The following is a 20406-nucleotide window of genomic DNA, read 5'->3' as shown; positions in this document are numbered from 1 at the left end:
CCAGAAAGAAAGAAAGAAAAAGGAAGAAAGGGAAAGAGGGAAAGAGAGAGAGAGAGAAGGGAGAGAGGGAGGGAAAATAAAGATCTGTGTTTATAAAGTCCCTTGGATAAAAGATAGCATGTGACAGATATGTCAAATGTACATTTACTAACATGAGTTTTATAGACTGAAGAAGTAATCCAGGTTTTTTTGGCAACATAGATAAATGGTTATGCAATTTGGTATCTCTGTTGTCTAAGTGAATGGATTTGTAAGTTTAGGCTATTTTGATTGTTTCATTAATGGTGAGGGAAGAGATTATTCACATAATTAGAGACCAGAGATACAAGTAAAATGATCATAAGAAAATGACAATAAAATTAACATTACTCATTCATATTCAAATACTATAAAGAGTTTTACAAGGTGGTCTTCTAAACATCACTGTAAAACTCGGGGAAGCCTAGGAAGAAACAAATAGGTTATATTTTCAAACTGTATGATGTGTTATGAGTGATTTTAACCAAGAACATAGAACTGAAAAACTTATTTAGCACATGGCTGAACTCAAGGATAGTCCTCTGAGGAAAGAAGACTGGGGAAATGAGTATTTGAAAGTAGAAAGAAGAGATAAACACATTTTCAGTGATCAGGAAATTGTGAATAATGTTTTCCCAAGGGTACTGGGCTATCTGACAGCGATATGATTTTGGAAAACCAATGTCAGAAAGAGAGAGAAGGTGACAAAAAAAATTCTTGTTTTCTTTAGGATTTTGCCCTATGACAGTCAAGTAATTTTGTGGTTGTTGTTGTTGTTGTTGTTGATCTCTGCAGCATCCAGAAAAACATGATGTCTGTTAAATTGGCTACATTCGGAGGTTTCAGAAGAGACTTTGTCTATTTCAAAATAGTGTTCTAGTTAACCAAAAAATCATCTTCCAAGGTAAATGGTCAAACCACACAAAACTAGTCACCTTTCAAGAATAGACCATGAGGGATCATTAAGCATTGACTTTGGATGATTTAGTTGACATAATAAATAAACATAAATAAGTTTAACTTTTATACTCTGACATGGTATCTTTTCTCCCAGGGGTTTCCAGACATATCTCAACAAGAACAAAATACTGAGAGTCGTTTCTCTGTCTTCGCATTGAAAATAGTCATTTAAAAATTTTTCCTTGTAAATTCTGGATATTAGACCTTTGTCAGATGGTAGATTGCTAAAATGTTCTCCCATTCTGTAGGTTGCCTGTTCACTTTGATGATAGTTTCTTTTGCTGTGCAGAATGCCCATCAATAATGGACTGGATAAAAAAATGTGGTACATATACACCATGGAATACTATGCAGCCATAAAAAAAATGAGATCGTGTCCTTTGCAGGCACATGGATTAAGCTGGAAGTCATCATTCTCAGCAAATTAACACAGGAACAGAAAAGCAAACACTGCATGTTCTCACTCGTAAGTGGGAGTTGAACAATGAGAACACAAGGATACAGGGAGGGGAATATTACACATCGGGGCCTGTCAGGAGGTGGGGAGCCGGGGAGGGAGAGCATTAGGACAAATAGTTAATGCATGCACGACTTAAAACCTAGATGATGGGTTGATAGGTGCAGCAAACCACCATGGCACATGTATCCCTATGTAAGAAACCTGCACATTCTGCACATGTATCCTGGAACTTAAAGTAAAATTTTAAAAATTAAAAAATAATTTTTATGTAAAAAAAAGTATTTCTAGTTCAAATACCTAAGGCCCTTATTTTAAACACATTCTGTCACCTTCTTATATGATGCGTAAGACTCTCAACAAAGGCCAGACCAGTAGAAAAATTGTGAAAATCCACTGCACTATAACAATTTAAATCAAAATCCGACATTGAAAATAAAACCGAAGGGTCAGACAAAGCAAAGTTAATACTTGAGAGGATTTATAATGCTCCTAGATACATGAAAAAAATAATGTAGTCTACTGATTACAAATACCTTCCTATTCAAATCCTGTAAAACTTAGGGTTGAAGATATAGGCCACACGAGGATGTTACTTTCTCTGTTTCCTCAATTAAAAAAAATATGACTTTAATCACACATTTCAAGGTTTTTTTTAAATGTTCAACTGATTTTAAAACTACAGTCTATGAAATATAGGTTCTGAACAATCCATACTATAATTACATACTACGGAGAGGGTTTGGATGATTGTATTTTGTGTTTCAAATACAAATGTGTTATATACTGCATACAATTCCACTGTTAAAAAATCAAATGTGAAGAGTTTTGAAGATGAGAACAATCGGAAGCAAAAAACTATTTTAGGTAAATAAGGCAATAGGAATTGACCATCTGGATTTGTTAAAGAAAATTGTATTTCCAAAGAACAGATGAAAGATAAAAAAGGCTAAGACAAAACCCCCAAATCTGAGTATTTAAAAAATTATAATATCAGAAAAGATTGAACTGAAAAATTTCAACTAGAAATAAAAGATGAAATTCAATCAATAGTCTTTTTTATGTTAATGATGTATTGTTATTTTTAGTTAACGTTTTATTTAATGTAATTTATTTCAAACAGAGTAACTATGGAAGGGTGCTACTTTTTCAAAAAATGAGGAATAACCTGTCAAAGTGTTATAGTCCCATTATAGCAGAAAAAGACAAACAGGTAATTCAAATATGTAAAGAAATTCAATTTTATGAAAAATGAGTATCATATATAAGGTTGTGAAAGGTAAGGGCAGTTAGAGTCAAAAGAAAAACAACTTGTCAATTAAAAATTAAATATCCACTTCAATGGAAAATACAGGATTCTTTCTATTGTATATTCAGTATCTCAGGAAGATGGCCCCGACATTTTTTTTTCTTTCTTTCTATACTCATAGAAATAATCTATTAAGCCCAAGTGAGTTATTCCTTTTTCCTTTCTTTCAATGTATTTTAATATAATTTTTTCAAGATTTAATGAAAGAGCTGTACCACAGCCCTTTTCAAGAACGTCTGGCCAAAGCAGCTGTAAATTATAAAATAATGCCCGGCATTCATAAAACAGTTCACAAATTACTATGTAAAAAACCCAGTGATCAAATGAGTCTCCCAGATATGTTGTTTAAACCACCAAATATATATATAGATATATCCTTAAGAGGCGTATTCCAGCTTCTCAAAACTGTATAGGATTTTCCTTCAAAATATCTCCTTTAAGTCAGATGGTAGCAGTATCCATATTCTGAAAAATTATTGCCAAATTAAAGAACAAATTATTAAATGCAGGTGCTCCAAACCCAAACCAGAGAATGTTTTTATTTAGTATTTTTGGGCTTTTCTTTCAGAGGATCTTACATTCTGGTTTCCCCAGAATAGTCCCCATTTGTGCCTGATGTAACTGTTAATAGTGCTGTCTTTCACTCTCCAAGGGCCTTAGTTTGGATAATATAATATATGGTTACCCACCTTTACGCAATGTATGAGGTACAAGTTAAGAATTCATGAAGTTTAGTCTTTTATTTTATAAACCAATAACGTACTGAGTGAACTATTAAATATTATTAAATTTGGTATAGGGTATTCATTCATGTGTGTGTGTGTGCACGTGTGTATATAGACACACACAGGTATCAAACCCATAGCTTGTGAAATAAATATGCTTAAATAAGAAGTAATGAAGTTTATTTTGCCACAATCCTGCTGCTACTCACCGATAGGTTTCTTCAAAGAAATTATTTTTGGAGACTATATACGTACTCCAAAAAATGCCATTTCTAGCACAACTGTAAGTGTGCTAGAGTTAGACTTGGGAACCAAGTTATAAGACTTTCAAAAAAAAGTTTCATTGCTTGATAGCCACAATTATTTTCAATCAGAATTACCAGACTCAACACCAATTTTAAATTCAAATGGCCTTTATTTGGTTTAAGGAAACATAGCCTTGAGGCACACACATCTTTATTTATTATGCTGAAACATCATTATTTGTTTACTGTTTGTTCCTTCTTTGAGCTCCTTGAGTACTTACGGGCAACTTTTCCTTATTAATCAGTGTGTCTCTAAATACCTAGCATAGTACTTAGGACTTTTTTGACACATAGTAAATATTTGTTGAATCATAATATAAGCAAATGAATGAGTGAGTACTGATCTTTGAGTCTTTGCAGACAATTCCGAAAGTAGAGTTTTCACACTGGAATAAATAGTCGATAATTGTTTTGAAGGGAACGATACTAATATGTAAATCCCGGTGTAATCAGTTTTAAGTCATATTGACACTCAAGCTTAATAAATCCATACCTTATCCCAAACAATTACCACACCTTTTTTTCAGAAATGATTTCAGTTTTGTGCTAGAAATGGGTTAAAAGTGGGGAGCCCAGGGTTGGGCAGATGGTTCGCTACTCAAAAGTCAATCCATAGAACGTGCCACATCAATGTGACCTGAGACCTTGTTAGAAACAGGCCCCACTGCAGAACTATGGAATCCAAATCCACATATTACTAAGATCCCTGGCAATTTATGCGCATGGAAAGTTCGAGAAGCACTACTTACAATGTTTATGGTTTGAGTGTTTATAATATTCATGTCAAGAGACTGCAAAGGACACAGAATGAAGTTAGGAAGGGGTATATTAAGAGATATAAATATCACAAAATGACTTTTTTGTCCCCTGGGGATTGTATGGTCTAGTGAGATAAACAGATAAGTTTTGTCTGTTTTAATCTGTCTGCTAAGGTTTGATTTAAACCATTAAACCTTAGCAGGCAGAATAAAATAGAGTAAAATTATAACTCTATACAAAATAAAGTTATGGTTAGAAGAAGACAAAACCAACAACTCTCTATGTGAACAAAGACAAACAGATTAAAGTGAAGTATCAGTCGTTGCTTCTGTGTTCACTAATACATATGCATTTGTGTGTACCTTCTCTCACACACACACATACACTCCTACACTTCTGCCTCCTGCCTTCCTACAAGAGAGTTGATGTGACTAAAATATGTATCATGGCTATCCTCCCAGTAGTTATGTTTTTCCTTATAATGTAGTTAAGCTTTAACTTCAATGCCCTCGTTAGGAACTTGAACATCTTAAGACTATCCATAGGGAAATAAATCTTAAATGAAAATAACTGCTTCTGACACGCATTGACCTTGTTAACATTGCAGGTAAAACCTCACCAAAAAAAAAAAAAAAAAAAGTCATGTTGCTAATGCAAGAATTGACACACAAAACACAGGTTATGATGAGGTTCAGCTGTGGCTCTTTCTTGTGGAGATGTAATAACTAAGAGTGTTGCCGCACAACTGATGCACAGAAAAACAAGCTTATCCAGATGCCTCTTGGATACCAAAATGAGAATCACATAATCCCCCAGGCCTAGAGTTTTCAAATTAATCAACAGATAATATTTCATTGACAAAATAGTCATACTTTCTCTGGTTGTACTTATAAAACACTGTCTAAAATTTCTTTTAGTCTACCAGACTGGTTACCCCAAACTCTATACAATTTTAACAATAATGTCTGATTGTATCCTTATTTAAAATCACGTATGCTAAGAAAACTCTACTGAACCATTTGCAAAGGTATTGATCCTAAAATATGCTTATTTCACATTGCATGCCTGTATCAAAACATTTCATGTACCCCAGGAATATATACACCTACTATGTACCCGTTAAAAATTCTAAAATATAATTTAATTTTTTTTTTATTTTTGAACTGGACAAATCTTGCATATAGACTTGGTTATAACATGTAACTTATATATTTCATATGACTCCAGGAAAAAAAATTCAATAAACAGTTAGTCTCCATTACCATATCACATGAAAGGTTCTGCATTGTGTATTTGAAATCAACTGTGACATCTCTCCGGGAAGATGTTCCTGGACTCCCCTTTCCAGGAAGAGTCAATAATCCTATCTTGTGTGTTACCACCTTGTTTCTGTATGAGTAATATGACTAAGCTAAGCCTACATTGTAAAAATAATTTCCATATATGCTTCTGACAACCACTATATTATGAATTCTTTGCATCAGGAATAGCATTTGGCTTATTTTTCTACTTTAGATTTTAGTACAGTTTTCTGCATCAAAAGTGCTCAGAAATTTCAACTGAATTATTAATAATTTGTTAGACATATTTCAACACAAGGCTATTGTGATTATTTCATTTAAAAATTCCGGGGATAGTCTTCACCATGCTTCTCAGGAATGAAAAAGGTAAGAGTCAAAATTAGCAGTAGAAGTTCACACATATGAAAATACTAGATTTGTGTTTCTCATTTGACAAGTCTATGTAATAATAAATGTCATTTACGACCCATGCAGGTATGTTTTCCTTTTTTACTTTTTTTTCTTTTTCTTTTTTTTTTTTTTTACTTTACAAAGTTTAGTCTTCCTCTTAAAATAAATCTGACTCTTCTGATGGTAGCTAAATAGCAGCTTCTTCCAACTTTTACGTTGGAATATCAAATGTTTCATAAGAATTAGAAACCATTCTCTGTAATAGTACATTAGAGTTACATACCGAGCATCTTGCCATGATACTAAACTCCCAGAACAGGATGTACACAATACTAAAGTACTTGCAAATGAAATCACAAGTTGACTGGAATTAGCTTCAACACGCTTCAGGAAAAATAAATTTGAAATATCATCGAAACACCATTTTTATTCAAAACACTTTCACATTATTTTGCTGAAGTATTTCTTAGAAATTTCAAGATAAATACAGAAGATGGTGCCCAATTTATGATAGTTCAACTTTTGATTTTTTGACTTTTCAGCAGTTCTGTTTTTCACTTTCAGTATCATATTCAATAGATTACATGAGATATTCAACTCTTAACTATAAAATAGACTTTATGTTAGTTATTTTGCCCAACTTCAGGCTAATTCTGAGAAGCTTTAAGGCAAGCTAGGCTGACCTATGGTGTTTGGTAGGTTAGGTATATTAGATGCATTTTCGGCTTATGATGTTTTCAACTTACGATGGGCATATTGGAACATAACCCCGTCTTAAGTCAAGCAGCATCTGGGCAAGACTCCTCAGGCCTGTCTTCATGGCAGTAAATATCTAGATGAGTCTGATCATTGGACACTGTCTGATGATGTGTTATCTTTTCAGTTATTATTGATACCAACTTTTAGTCCAGTGACTCAGTATGAGTATTCACACCTTACCCAATAATGGCACACATATGAAAACACATATAGGAAGATGTAAGTGTCTGGTCTGCAATGCAGAATAAAGGTGATGAAGGTTTCTACCTTTGTTTTCTTGTCCCTGTTCCTCCACTATATAAGTCCCTGTGTAAATAATGCTATAAATATACTTTATGAAGAAATTCATTCATGTGCTTTGAACATGTGTGTCAGATTTGACAAGGAGGAAATGTGCTTCAAAAGAGTCAATTATTCCTACCTGAACCACACCTTGAATTTGCCATGGAAGGCTGGCTTTCACTGTCTGGCTGCACATAGTAAAGTAATTACAAGAAATTAGAAATTTATCGCTTTTCCTACTACTTATGAAGTTGATTTCAATTTTGCTTGTTTTTAAATAGTATATGCTTCTTACCTATAAATACAAATAGGTAGTCTAGGCATAGACTAGACAAACTTACACATGGATTAACCAGCAATGAAACAACATACTTGTGGTTATATGTCCACATGACCATTTCTCAAATGAAGTCTCCCTTTTTCTCTAGGTAAATGCCTTTAAGGATTTGAGTGTGCATAATTTATACCCAATTTATTTAATAATGGGAGATGCAGAGTTTTAATACATACATAAACATATTAGTCTAAAAATAAAGCCAGCAAACTTGTTTAAACATTATTTTTAAATATTGGCTTCCTCCCAGTGAATGCCAATTCCAAAATGGCTTTATTATCCAGAAACTATGTTATTGCTAAATCTTACTCCACACCAAATTATTTTATGAATGGATGAAAGTTATAAAACACAGACCTTTACCAATATTTGCTAAAGGATACACAATACCGTCTACCATAAGAACACCAAAAGGAGCACCAGTAAGTTGTTTGAGAAAATCTGTTCCCTGGAAGCGTGGATGTTTCTTTGGATCAGGTGGACGAATAGACACAATGTACTCACAACCTATCCCAATAAGAAGCATTAGAATATTTTCATGACAAGAAGCAAAAGTCATTGTTAACACTGACTTTACTTTTGGCATCAAGACCTGGTTTCTACATGATACACTTCTGTGCTTTAAAAACTTACATGACTTATTATCCTTTTTTTGTTTTCTTATAGAACTAACAGACTCAGATTATCCAGCAGCAAATCATTTTCCAAATGTTAATTACATTCTTTCAAGAAAGTGGAATGTTCCTGAATGTAATGTAATTGTATTTTTTCAGCCACTCCAACTAAAGCAATGGCTTACTTAGGTTGGCACCTGTGAGACCGAATATATATATATATATTTTTTTACTTAAGTGAATTAGCAATTACGGATCAGGAAAGAACTATTAGGACCAACTGAGACCTGATGCCTAGGTGATGTTTTCCCAGGTTAGGTCTTATGTGGGCCAATGGAAAGAAACTAAATTATATCCACCCATAGCCACCCCCATCCCTTAGCCCTCACTTATTTTATGAAGGTAATTAGTACTTTCAGTAATTGGACCTCACACTCTCTATGGCTCAAGTCCCAAGTTATGGGTGTTGCTGCAGAATATCTTAGAGGCTTGATGGTGAAATTTTCCTCTGACAAGAATTATCAAATTCAATTAGATACTTGAGTTTCTGACCTAAAATATTTTTCCGGAGGACAAGGGAATCCAGTTGTTGAAGTTTTTTTTAAGGGCTGTCTTCTAGGGCATGAAGTAGGGAGGAGAATAATGACCAATGAATGGGGAAAGAGAAACAAAGAATAGCCACCACAGGCCATGACGCTCTTATCTACTACGGACCGGATTGAGTGTTCAAACTTTCCGGAGTTACAGTCAGTCCTTAACTCTTCTACAGGGATCGCTGTAGACTTGCCCTGGCTTGTCTTACAGAAAAATATTCCCACAGACAGAATGACTGGGAGGGTTCAATGGCAGGTTACAGACTTTTAGTCAGCCGGAAACTGACAGTTGTCATATTAGATGGGTAAACGTGGGTGATCTGATTTTAGGTTTTTTTAAAAAATAATACTAGACTGACGCAAACCTTCTTACCTTCTTTGGTTGCTTTTTCTCTGTTTTCTATCATTTGTTTATTTATTTCTACTTATGGTAATATTTTAATTATCTAGAAAATAATGCAATAATCATATTTTACTCACTACCAAGATTTTATAAACATTAACCTTTCTGCCATATTTGTTTCAGATATCTCAGAAATGTTTTTTAAATATGTTTTAATGCTCTGGACCACCAGAATTCTACTTAGAATCATCTCCTCTCAATAGAGTAGACCCTCATTTCTAGGCAATTGTGCTTATTTAGGTTGTGCATATATATATATATATACACACACACATTTTTATATAGCGATGTTATATATATATCTAGAATACACACACACACACACACACACACACACGCACACACAGAGTATACAAGTCTTCCAGGCTGGTTTTGTGCCAATTTTGTTTCCATTGCAATTATAGCATTTACCAGATACTATAAATACCTATTTACTTTTTTACATGTCTGCCTTCCTCATTAGACTTTGAACACATTTACAACCATTAGCACAGCACTTGGCATATAAATGATCGTGGAATGGGTGAGGGAAGAAAGCATTTGGATTTTCAGCCTGGGATGCTATACATGCTATAGACAAGTCCGTGTTCTTTATTTTTTTTTGAGACGGAGTCTCACTTTGTCACCCAGGCTGGAGTGCAGTGGCGTGATCTCGGCTCACTGCAACCTCTGCATCATGGGTTCAAGTGATTCTCCTGCCTCAACCTTCTGAGTAGCTGGGACTACAGGCTCGTGCCACCAGGCACAGCTATTTTATTTTTTTGTATTTTTTATTAGTAGAGACAGGGTTGCACCATATTAGCCAGGATGGTCTCGCTCTTCTGACCTTAGTCAGAAATTCAGCACACACACATACACAAAAAAACCCCTCATAAGCTTTCATTCTTTCAAGGACTGTGGTTTACTCTGTATCTTTTTGCTCTTTTTCCTGACTTCCTTTATTTTTAGCCTGACTTTTTTGAGGTTCAAATAGTCTCTGATGTGTTCTGTGATATTAAAAACTTATGTCAATTCCTTTGAATAGTTGACAAATACTGGTCCTTATCATTTAATCAGTGGATCCTCCAAGCATTTATTGAGCTCCCGGGGAGTTACGGGTGTGGTGCAAGGCATTTTTGGGGACACAATAGAATTCTAAGGTATGAGCTCTACCTTCAAGGAACTATCACTTAAAGAGAAAGGACAGACATGCATAGCATACAGGTTATGACAAAATGTTTAAAATTAGGGGTTCAACCAGCTGCATTAAAGATCTTCAGAGGAAAAGGAAGCGAGTAAATCTGAGATATCCAGGAAAAAGACTATCCTTCAATGGCGCCCTCTGGCTGTAGCTCTGCTAAAATATCACGGAAAACTCTGCTAGCTTGACCAAGTAACTTTCTCTGAGAAGCATGGACGCATTTTTTTCCCCTAATTGTTCTGAGAACATAAAAAAAGGATTTAAAAAACTCATCAAAATAAAGCCATTGGATATCTCATTGGGCAACCAGAGAGAGAGGATGAAGTATAGCCACCAGACCATCCCCCATTTGTGCACATCTCTCAGCCACTGCAAGTGTGAACAAAAGGAAATTCTATTAAGCAGCTTCCTAGGATGGGGCTCCAGGCACATAAGTAGCTCCTTGGTGTGTTCCTTTGGCCTGTCATACAATTAATTAGGCCACAGTTGTTTATTTTGAGACATTTAACTAGAGACCTTCTTGAGAGAGGCCTACCCTTGCAGTTTGTCCTGATCTTTCTCTAAGTGTGGGAACCTTTGTCTAATTGGATTGACTGTAAGTGTAATGATCATGGCGTGAGTTCTGTAAGCAGCGCATAAACCATGGACATTCACATGGAAATGAGGTTAATTACACAGCATAGATGCATCTAATGATTGCACCTGCAGTGCCACAACAACCTCCCTTTAACTCAGTTTCACAAACAATTACAAAGAGCAGCTGCATTCGTTTCCACAGTTAGAGTTTAAAAATCTGTAATGATCCCCAACAGAATAGAGGTGCAGGGGGTGAGAGTGAGGAAGGAGAGGATTCTTCCGGTTCAGATGTCCGTCCCAAGCCACCTGCTGATTGTGCTAATCCCGGGAGCCTTGGGCAGAGACATGCAGCCACAATAAGCTATTGCCAGTCCTGGTGTTTGGCTTCCCCTCACCCCCCACCCCCCGCCTTCTGGCTTAGAGTTTCTCATCTGTCAAGATTCATTAACATGGTGATGAAGATTTATGAAGGGCAAGGTCAGCAAAACCGCAGACTACAAGATCACTGTGAGTACCCAAACTGTATTAGTCAGGGTTCTCCAGAGAAACAGAGACAGAAGGAAGTTTGTGTGTGTATGTATTATATATATGTATAGATAGATAGATAGATAGATAGATAGATAGATAGATAGATAGATTCATTATAAGGAATTTGCTCATGTGATTACAGGGGCTGACAAGTTGTAAGATCTGTAGGCAGCAGACTGGAGACTCAGGAGAACTGACGGTGTAGTTCCAGATCAAAGGCCAGCAGGCTCGAGACTGAGGAAGAGCCATTATTTCAACTGGAATCCCAAGGCAGGAAAAAACTAATGACCCAGCTTGAAGGCAGTCAGGTAGGAGGAATTCTCTCGTCTTTAGGGAAAGGTCCACTTTTTTGTTCTATTCAGGTCTTCCACTGATTGGATGAGACCCACCTACCTTAGGGAGGACAATTGGCCTTACTCAGTCTATCAATTTAATTGTTAAACTTGTCCAAAAACACCTTCACAGAAAGACTCAGAATAATGTTTGATCAGTTACCTGGACACCTTATAGACCAGTCAAGTTGACACATAAAATTAACCATCACAGAAACCAGTCCCCAAATCTCAGAAGGATTTCTTGGGAGCAATGCTACTGAGGGAAGCTCAAAAGATTGTTTCTGATCCTGTTATCCACCATTTTCCATCACCAAATTAACAAAACTCTCTGTCTTATTTTTCTCCAATTTCTTTTTGTTCTCATCTTTATTTTCTGTTTTCCTTTCCACATGCCTGTCATTATCCCCATAGACACTGATAGGATTTGGCTGAGTCTCCATCCCAATCTCATCTTGAATTGTAGCTCCCATAATTCCCACGTGTTGTGAGAGGGACCTGGTGGGAGATCATTGAATCATGGGAGCAGTTTCCCCAATACTGTTCTCGGGGGAGTGAGTACGTCTCACGAGATCCGATGATTTTACAGGAGGTTTTCCCTTTCCCTTGGCTGTCATTCTCGCTTGTGTGCTACTATGTAAGATATGCCTTTCATTGTGAGGCCTTTCCAGCCACGTGGAACTGTGAGTCCATTAAATCTCTTTTTCTTTATAAATGACCCAGTCTCAGGTATGTCTTTATCCGCAGCGTGAAAACGGACTATATAAATGCGTTTTAGAAATAGCAGGAAGATACTACACCACAACGGGTGCTGAATCCCATCCCTAACCATAACTAAGGCTTTGCATAGCCAAACATAGCTAGCACATCCCTTTCTGATGCGTATTCAGGAAGCTCGGTGTTAGGTCAGTGATGTTGGTTGAATAAACCATGGACATTCATGTCTACCTTCAAAACTCTTGGGCTTTTAGAAACACTGCATCACCCACATAAAAATATTAGTCTCATTACTTTACAGCTGCAACTCCTTTTGGGATCCAAATGGGATTCCCCAACTGTAAAAGGTAATTGACTGCTGCCAAAGTCAAATCTGCCCTCAAATATTTAAACATTTAAGGAATGTGCTTCAGGCTCTAAGAGCCATTCTGAAAAAAGGAGCTCCAAAGGCTTATGAAAAATTGTATAAACTTTGAAAGGGACAAAGTCAAAGGTGAGAATGCCCATGAGGGAGTGTACCTTTTTATGTTTATTAAAATAACAAGATTTATTTACCTTTTAGTCGCATCTCATATTTCTTTTCATATCCTATTCTCCCTAAAAGACAAAAGGGACTCATGAACTAGGCACAACCATTAGTAGTCATCTACAAGACAGCCAGAAATTGTTTCTCTCTGCTCTGACCGCTCTGCTCAACATTAAACTAGCTTCCGATGGATGAGAGACAGGAGGCATGGAACTAAGTTTATCTCAGAGAAAAACCATCTAACCTCCGCTGGTCATCTCTGCAGGTCTCCACACATCAAGGTCTGCTTAAGGAAGCTACGCCAAGACCTTTGCCCTTGTATGGGCAAGGAAGATGGGGTACAAGGGTGGGGGTCATTGTTCATGAAGGAAGACAAGTGATAGTTTCCTGTTCACCCCTTCATTTTAGGGGTCAATCTCATATGTGGAAGGCAAATGAATTTTTTCCAAGTCTCAAGTCTGGAGTAAACAAACAGATATAAGACGTACCAGTGAACTTTTGTAAAATAGACTAACTTCCTATTGCATTGACTCTACGCGCAACCTGATTTGATACAATGCTGGAAAGAACACACTGTATCATCCTTTTGCATCTATCCAGAATAGGCAAATTGGATGTTTTGAAAATGTTCATGCCTGGCCTTGTTACTCATAGCTTTACCTTCTCAGAGGTTAATGACAAAGTAATGTTCAGGCCAGTGAATCTGACCTCAAACTATGTCGCCATCATTAATAATGATTTGCAAAGAGTAGAACATCACAATTCGTGATGGAAGGCGTGATACAGGCACTTAGGTAAAGTGTACTCAGGGTGGAAAAACATAGACTTGACTAACTGCTGGCAAACAGATGCTAGGAACTTGTCCATCTTTACTCACACAGTGGCACCCAACTGATTTCTGCCAAGCTGTGTGTTGCCCCAATTTTTTCCCTGGTAATGGTACAACACGTAATACCTAAACACCTTCTGTTATCACTGGTGTCTCTAAAATCATGTTCCCTGAATGTATAAAAATCATTCCTACGCGAGACAACTTAAAAACCACATCGAAACTGGGACGTTTGGAATAAAATAATTGCAGGAATGTAATATAGTTTTAGCACTTAAGGGAAACACGCACATACTTTAAAAGGCCACCATTGGTTTAATTTGGATTTTCAAAAACAGTTCATCCAAACAAGAGTTCTGTTTATGCTTCGGGAGGCTCATTTGGCTTGTTCTGTTTTGCAAAGCGCAGTGTTTCTGTAATATGTTTTGGTGGCATCATTTCAAATCAAAACAAGGAAAGGGGTTCTCAAAAACCAGAGGCCAGCCAAATAAGGATTTGCTAAGTCAATTGGTTGTTTGCTTATTTATATTACACTTCTCTTTTCTCCCTCCTTTGGGAATCTGTATTAAAAACACACACACAACACACACACACACACACACACCAATCTAGGTAGAGATTAGAACAGAAAGGAGCACCATGTCCTCTGGTTCTGGCTTCTGTGTTAATTTGAAAAAAAAGAGGTTTAATCTCTCTCTCTCTCTCTCTCTCTCTCTCTCTCTCTCTATGTATGTATGATTTGTATAGTTCCAAATGAAAGTGGATAGACAGATGCTGGGTGAACATTTTAAGATGTAAAACAAAGATACTTTCACCAAGTCCCACCTGTTCAAACATGCTATCATTTATTTTTTTTTTCTTAGGGGAAAACCTCTGAAGCTGGTTTGCAATTGTTAAGCTAATCTGTAGCCTAGGGGAGAATAAAGTCACCAAAACTTTATAGAAATGAAGGAAATTACACAGACATGCCCACCCCCAGATTTAACGTTCCACTTCCATGTGGTTTTGCAACACACGAGAAGTTTTAGTTGTACTTGGAAAGAAAAACACACACACACACACACACACCCCAACAACATTTGGAAGAAGCATTGCTGTAAATATAGAGATCCTCTCAGTAGTGGGGGACGCCACTTATTCAGGCTGGCAGTAGCTGAGTTTTATTAAAAGTATTTTTTCCCTTTACCAGATACTGCAAACACACACACACACATGCACACGCACACACACATACACAAAGTGTGTATCTCAGGGTGAGGATACCTGTAAGATGAGGATGTTCATGAAACATGTTCAAGTTCATTCATTCATCTATTTGACAATGATCTGTGGACCACCTACTATGTACCAAGTCTTGGATAACAGAAGTGGTTAAGGTAGATGATGCCCATCTGCTCTTAGAACTCACATTCTAGAAGGTGCTTGCAGAAAATAAATACATTAACATATAGGCAAGACAATCCCAGATAGTAATATATGTTATTAATAGAATGAAACAGAGCAATGTAATACAGGAGAGAGACTAACTGAGGAGTGTAAGTGGCTGTTTTAGATCAAGTGGCCAGAGAAGGTCTCGCTAAGGAGATAGCATTTGACCTCAGACCTAAGTGCAAGCAAGATGAAGCTACCCAAGCTAGTAACCTGCAAAGTGTCTGCTTGACCTAGGTTTAATTTCCCATTGCCTAACCCAGTTTAAGTCTCTGTCTTGTCATTCCACCTCTTAATGGTCCAACAATCACATATCCTTCAAACTTTTCTCCCACTCGGCTTCTTTAAAATTTCTCAGCTCCAAACCTAACCAGGGTTCTTTGTTCATGGCCTTATGGTTTGCTTATACACATATAACTCAATGGAAGCTCAATGAATGGACTGTTTACTCCGTCTCATTTTTTTTTTTTTTTTTTTTTTTTTTTGAAACAGAGTCTTGCTCTGTTGCCAAGCTGGAGTGCACTGGCGCAATCTCGGCTCACTGCGGCCTCCACCTCCCAAGTTCAAACGATTCTCCTGCCTCAGCCTCCCAAGTAGCTGAGACTACAGGCACGCACCACCACGTCTGGCTAATGTTTTTTTTTTGTATTTTAGTAGAGACAGAGTTTCACCATGTTGGCCAGGATGGTCTCGAACTCCTGACATCATGATCCGCCTGCCTTGGCCTCCTAAAGTGCTGAGATTACAGGTCTAACTGTGAGCTACTGCACCCGGCCCTGCTCCACCCCATTTTTTAATGTCCAAATTCTCCCATCCTTCAAGAACCTTTGTAAATGGCACCTTCTCCATGGAGCTTTTTCCAAAACCACTTCCGTAATGTCCCCTTCCTTGAATTCCCATCCCAATATGAACATAGCTTTTTCATCTCATTTTGTAATTTCTTCTCCTGGTACGCTAGTTATTTATGCATGACACCTGTTTCCCCTACTTGAGCGTAAACTCTTTGAGAACAGCTCTCTTTGTCTTAACCATTAGTATTTCTTCCAGTTCCTTACTGAAACTATTCCCCAACCCTCAATAAACATCTATGGCATAACCAAAGAATAAAAGCTAATCTATAAACACAAAACAAAAAAAAAAAAGGTGAGGGTTTTGTGTGTGTATGTGTGTGTGTGTTTAATTATCATTATTGTATAATCATATTTAAAAGCAATAATTTTCTGCTTCCTTTTTATTATATTTGCCTTCTTCACTCAATGTTTGGGTCAATCAATTGGCATTCAGTGTTAATGTGACCAAGTTTTCTGTTTCGTGCTGAAAAGAACAACTTTGCTTGTGAGAGAGGAAACGATTTCCAGCCATAACTCCAGCCAGGTACTTACCAGGTGGTCTATTTCTACTAATGGAAAAGGTTGAAACACATATCCTATTTACCAAAGTCAGAAGCAGCATCTTTATAGGGAAACAACAATAATACATGTCTTGGTTTGCTTGACTTCTTGTTGATAACCTTGCTGAAGAAGATTCTTAACTTATGTTCCCATTCATGATCTGCATTTCTCAACGTGATGTAAAGTCACAGAAAATAAAAACTAAAATGTACCTGAGGGGATCTTTTTGAAGACGAATTTGAAGCTTGGGGAGATACAATGATTAGCTCAGGGTTTCATCAATAAATTCAAGACTAGCAACCAAGACTCCCAACTGTAAACACAGTATGTTTTGATACCACATTGCCTTGTTCTCCACCATATAATAATTTTAAATGGGAAGAGTTTTCACTTTTTCTGTCATACTGTCTTTTAAGAATTTTAGACAAATTGCTTCTGGGGGAAAAACAATCTCTAATTACTATAGTATGCAAATAGAAAAAATCCTTTAAAAAAATTAAAAAAAAACCTATTGATGAAGTGTCATACCAGTTGCATCATTTCTGGCTCTGGGCCACCCAAAACAGAGAAGGTAGCTAGTGTTTATCTCTTTATGTTTCAAAATAACCTACTTTCAGGAAGAACTAAAACTGAAATTGTTCCCAACATCACTCAAAGGGAACTGGGTGCAATGACGTGCTATGGGAAAGTGAAAAGAAAGAAAGAAAGGAAAAATCCACATTGACGCATAGTATAGCCAGGAGTAGAACAGAGTTCTGGAAGGTGCCTGTTCCAGCAATAACAAGAGTTGACATTTGTTACATGTTGATTACACGGTATTGTCTTTTGGAGGTTAAATCAATCAGAAATTTCCTGTACAGCTAATAAAATTGGAACCCATCTGTGGTTTGCCAGGTCACGTTAGACATTGTCATAGGACAGAGTAAGAAGGCTCGGGCTTTAATATGTTCTGGGCAGAAGAAATGAGAAACCACTTCTTTGACTGAATTAGAGTTGTTAGTGCTATCTTCTAGTAAAGTGTTTGATGTAATCAAAAGTATTATTAGAACTTCCATTTATTGAAAGTGTATTGTGTAGCAGGTACTTTTCTAAACACTTCACAACAGCATTTTAGTTTCTTGAAATTAAACCTGATGCAGTAAGTGATATTATCTCCATTTTAAAGAAACAGAAACTAGATCTCAGAGAGGTTCATCAAGTTTCTGAGGTCACACAGTTAGTAAACACTGTATTTGGAACTTGAACTCAAATATCAAAATCTCAGCTTGTATCCAATAAACTCCAGCGTATGTAATAAGTGTTCACCTAGTACATGATGATTCAACTGAACACTAACTAGTAAGACATATTTGAAAGGCAAAATCTTATAGTAGCCACTAAAAATGTTGGTTTAATTGGGCTATTTTATTTTATTAAAAAAAATTATTTCAAGGAGTAAAGTTGTTTTGAATGTTTAAACCAAGTACCTCCTAAAACATTTGGCTGTTTTCTATTTTGAAATAATTCTCAGGCAACGGATACCATGTGACAGCTTAGATGAGCCTCAAGGATTTTAACTAAATTTAACTCAGTGTTAAGACTAGTTTGAGTAAAATAACCAGCAAATGAATAACTCACTTTAAGTTGATTCTTATTTATATTGGCTTTCAAGGACTATCACATGAAAACCAATTCAGAGCTCCAAAGATTCATTTTTCTTTTTTAACCATTTTAAAATTCAACTCTTTTGAGAAGTTTCTGCTCATTCCTTGTGCCAACGGCTACGCTTCTTCACTGTTTGGTTCTCCAGCCTCAGTGTATTCAATTTGCACGGTATTTATATCCATATATTGAGTTACTACTTTGGGAATGCACTTTATACAGGTAGATTTTGTGGGGGTGTGTTTTTTTTTTTTTTTTTTTTGGTGGGTGGATAAGATTTTTCACTCAATTTGCTTAAAACCCATTTCTAAACTTCATTCAATCTCAGATGTCATTGATTTGTTAAAACATATCATTAATTAATTTAGGACTAAAACTGTTTTTAAAGGCCAACAATTAATGTATTGAACAACGTTTCAGAACCATATGAACTGTCAGACTTATTCCATTTTTACAGATGTTAAAATGTAAAAATTAAGTACATCCTAGAACCCATGATATATATTTACATATATATTTTCTGACACTTGTAGGTACTGAATTCATATTTGGATTAGCTAACTGGTTGCAGTGGGACTAGAAAGTGTTTAATACCTTTGGATTAAAAAGATTCTACACTACTTTCATCAATAAGCTGATTATGAAGGTGGAAATATGTGTCATGTGTTTTCAGAACATAGAATTGTTTTTATTTTCCAAAAGCGAGGCTATGAAGGATCTTGTCAGCTCTGTTCATTCTGCTGACTACCTCAGTTAAAAAGCAGGTCAAATTGCCCAATAAACTTACAGAATTTTTGTCTTTACTTTATTTTATTTATTTATGTTTATTTTATATTTTCAAGGCTTCTAATGCTAATGAGGCCTTAGAAATCAGTGGAAATGCTCTATGAAATAATTGTCTCATAGCTACAAAAGCTAACTGTCCCATTTTGGTAAGATCAGCCAAATTAGTTTGCTTCCTTTTCACACCCTGGTGTTCTCAAGAAATTCTTGTAGGGGAGACATATTGACATATTACCAACTCCTTCTCATATTTTGTAGATCTGGTCCCCCTGTGAATCAGCCACAGCTCACTTTCTTAAATTCCCTTAAGGCCCATACTGGCTTGGCCCATTTTGCCTCCTGCGTGAGAATTAGCTTCTAGCTATCCTAGTGCTGTAGAGGCCCTTTAATTGGCTGCCTGATAAATGACACACTGTATTCTTTTTATTGGGATAATTCCCAGGCAGCTGATTGGATACAGAGAAATGACAGTTACTGGAGGATTGCTGGCCGGGCTGCAGTCTTGCTTATTAAGCAACACAGGTGGGACTGGTATTTGTCAGCCTGAATTTCCTTCTGCATTTGTCTTTGTTACTGTAAGGCAGACCTCTGGCTCACATCAAGATGTTGAAAGTGAATTCTTACATATGTACTCGGCCCGAAATTTGACTTTCCTCTGAGGCCATGTCAATATGGTCAACACAAAGGAGAGAATTCAGCACCTTATCCAAAGGACTCAACGCCCCAAGACTGGGAATGGAGAAAAATTAAGTTTAGAAGAATGGAGAGAGACAGTTTAATTATATAAGTTTTCAGATACGTATACATATGTAAATTCCAAGGTCAAAGCAACTTCTCTCGAGAATTGTGTCCCTACCCTAGACAATGCTGCAGAATTAGCCCCATCTCTATGTTTCCTTTAATGTCATGTGGGTGGAAAGAATGGTTTCTTCTTCCTAAAAGGAAACTAGAAAATGCTATGGATGGAGCTGGAAACCATCATTCTGAGCAAACTATCACAAGGACAGAAAACCAAACACTGCATGTTCTCACTCACAGATAGGAATTGAACAATGAGAACACTTGGACACAGGGTAGGGAAAGTCATACACCAGGGCCTGTCGTGGGGTGGAGGGAGGCGGAAGGGATAGCATTAGGAGATATACCTAATGTAAATGACGAGTTAATGGGTGCAGCACACCAACATGGCACATGTATACATATGTAACAAATCTGCATGTTGTGCACATGTACCCTAGAACTTAAAGTATAACAAAAAAAAATTGC

This window comes from Macaca thibetana, chromosome 16 (assembly GCF_024542745.1).
Source record: "Macaca thibetana thibetana isolate TM-01 chromosome 16, ASM2454274v1, whole genome shotgun sequence".
Lineage (NCBI taxonomy): Eukaryota > Metazoa > Chordata > Mammalia > Primates > Cercopithecidae > Macaca > Macaca thibetana.
This window is presented reverse-complemented; position numbering follows the sequence as displayed.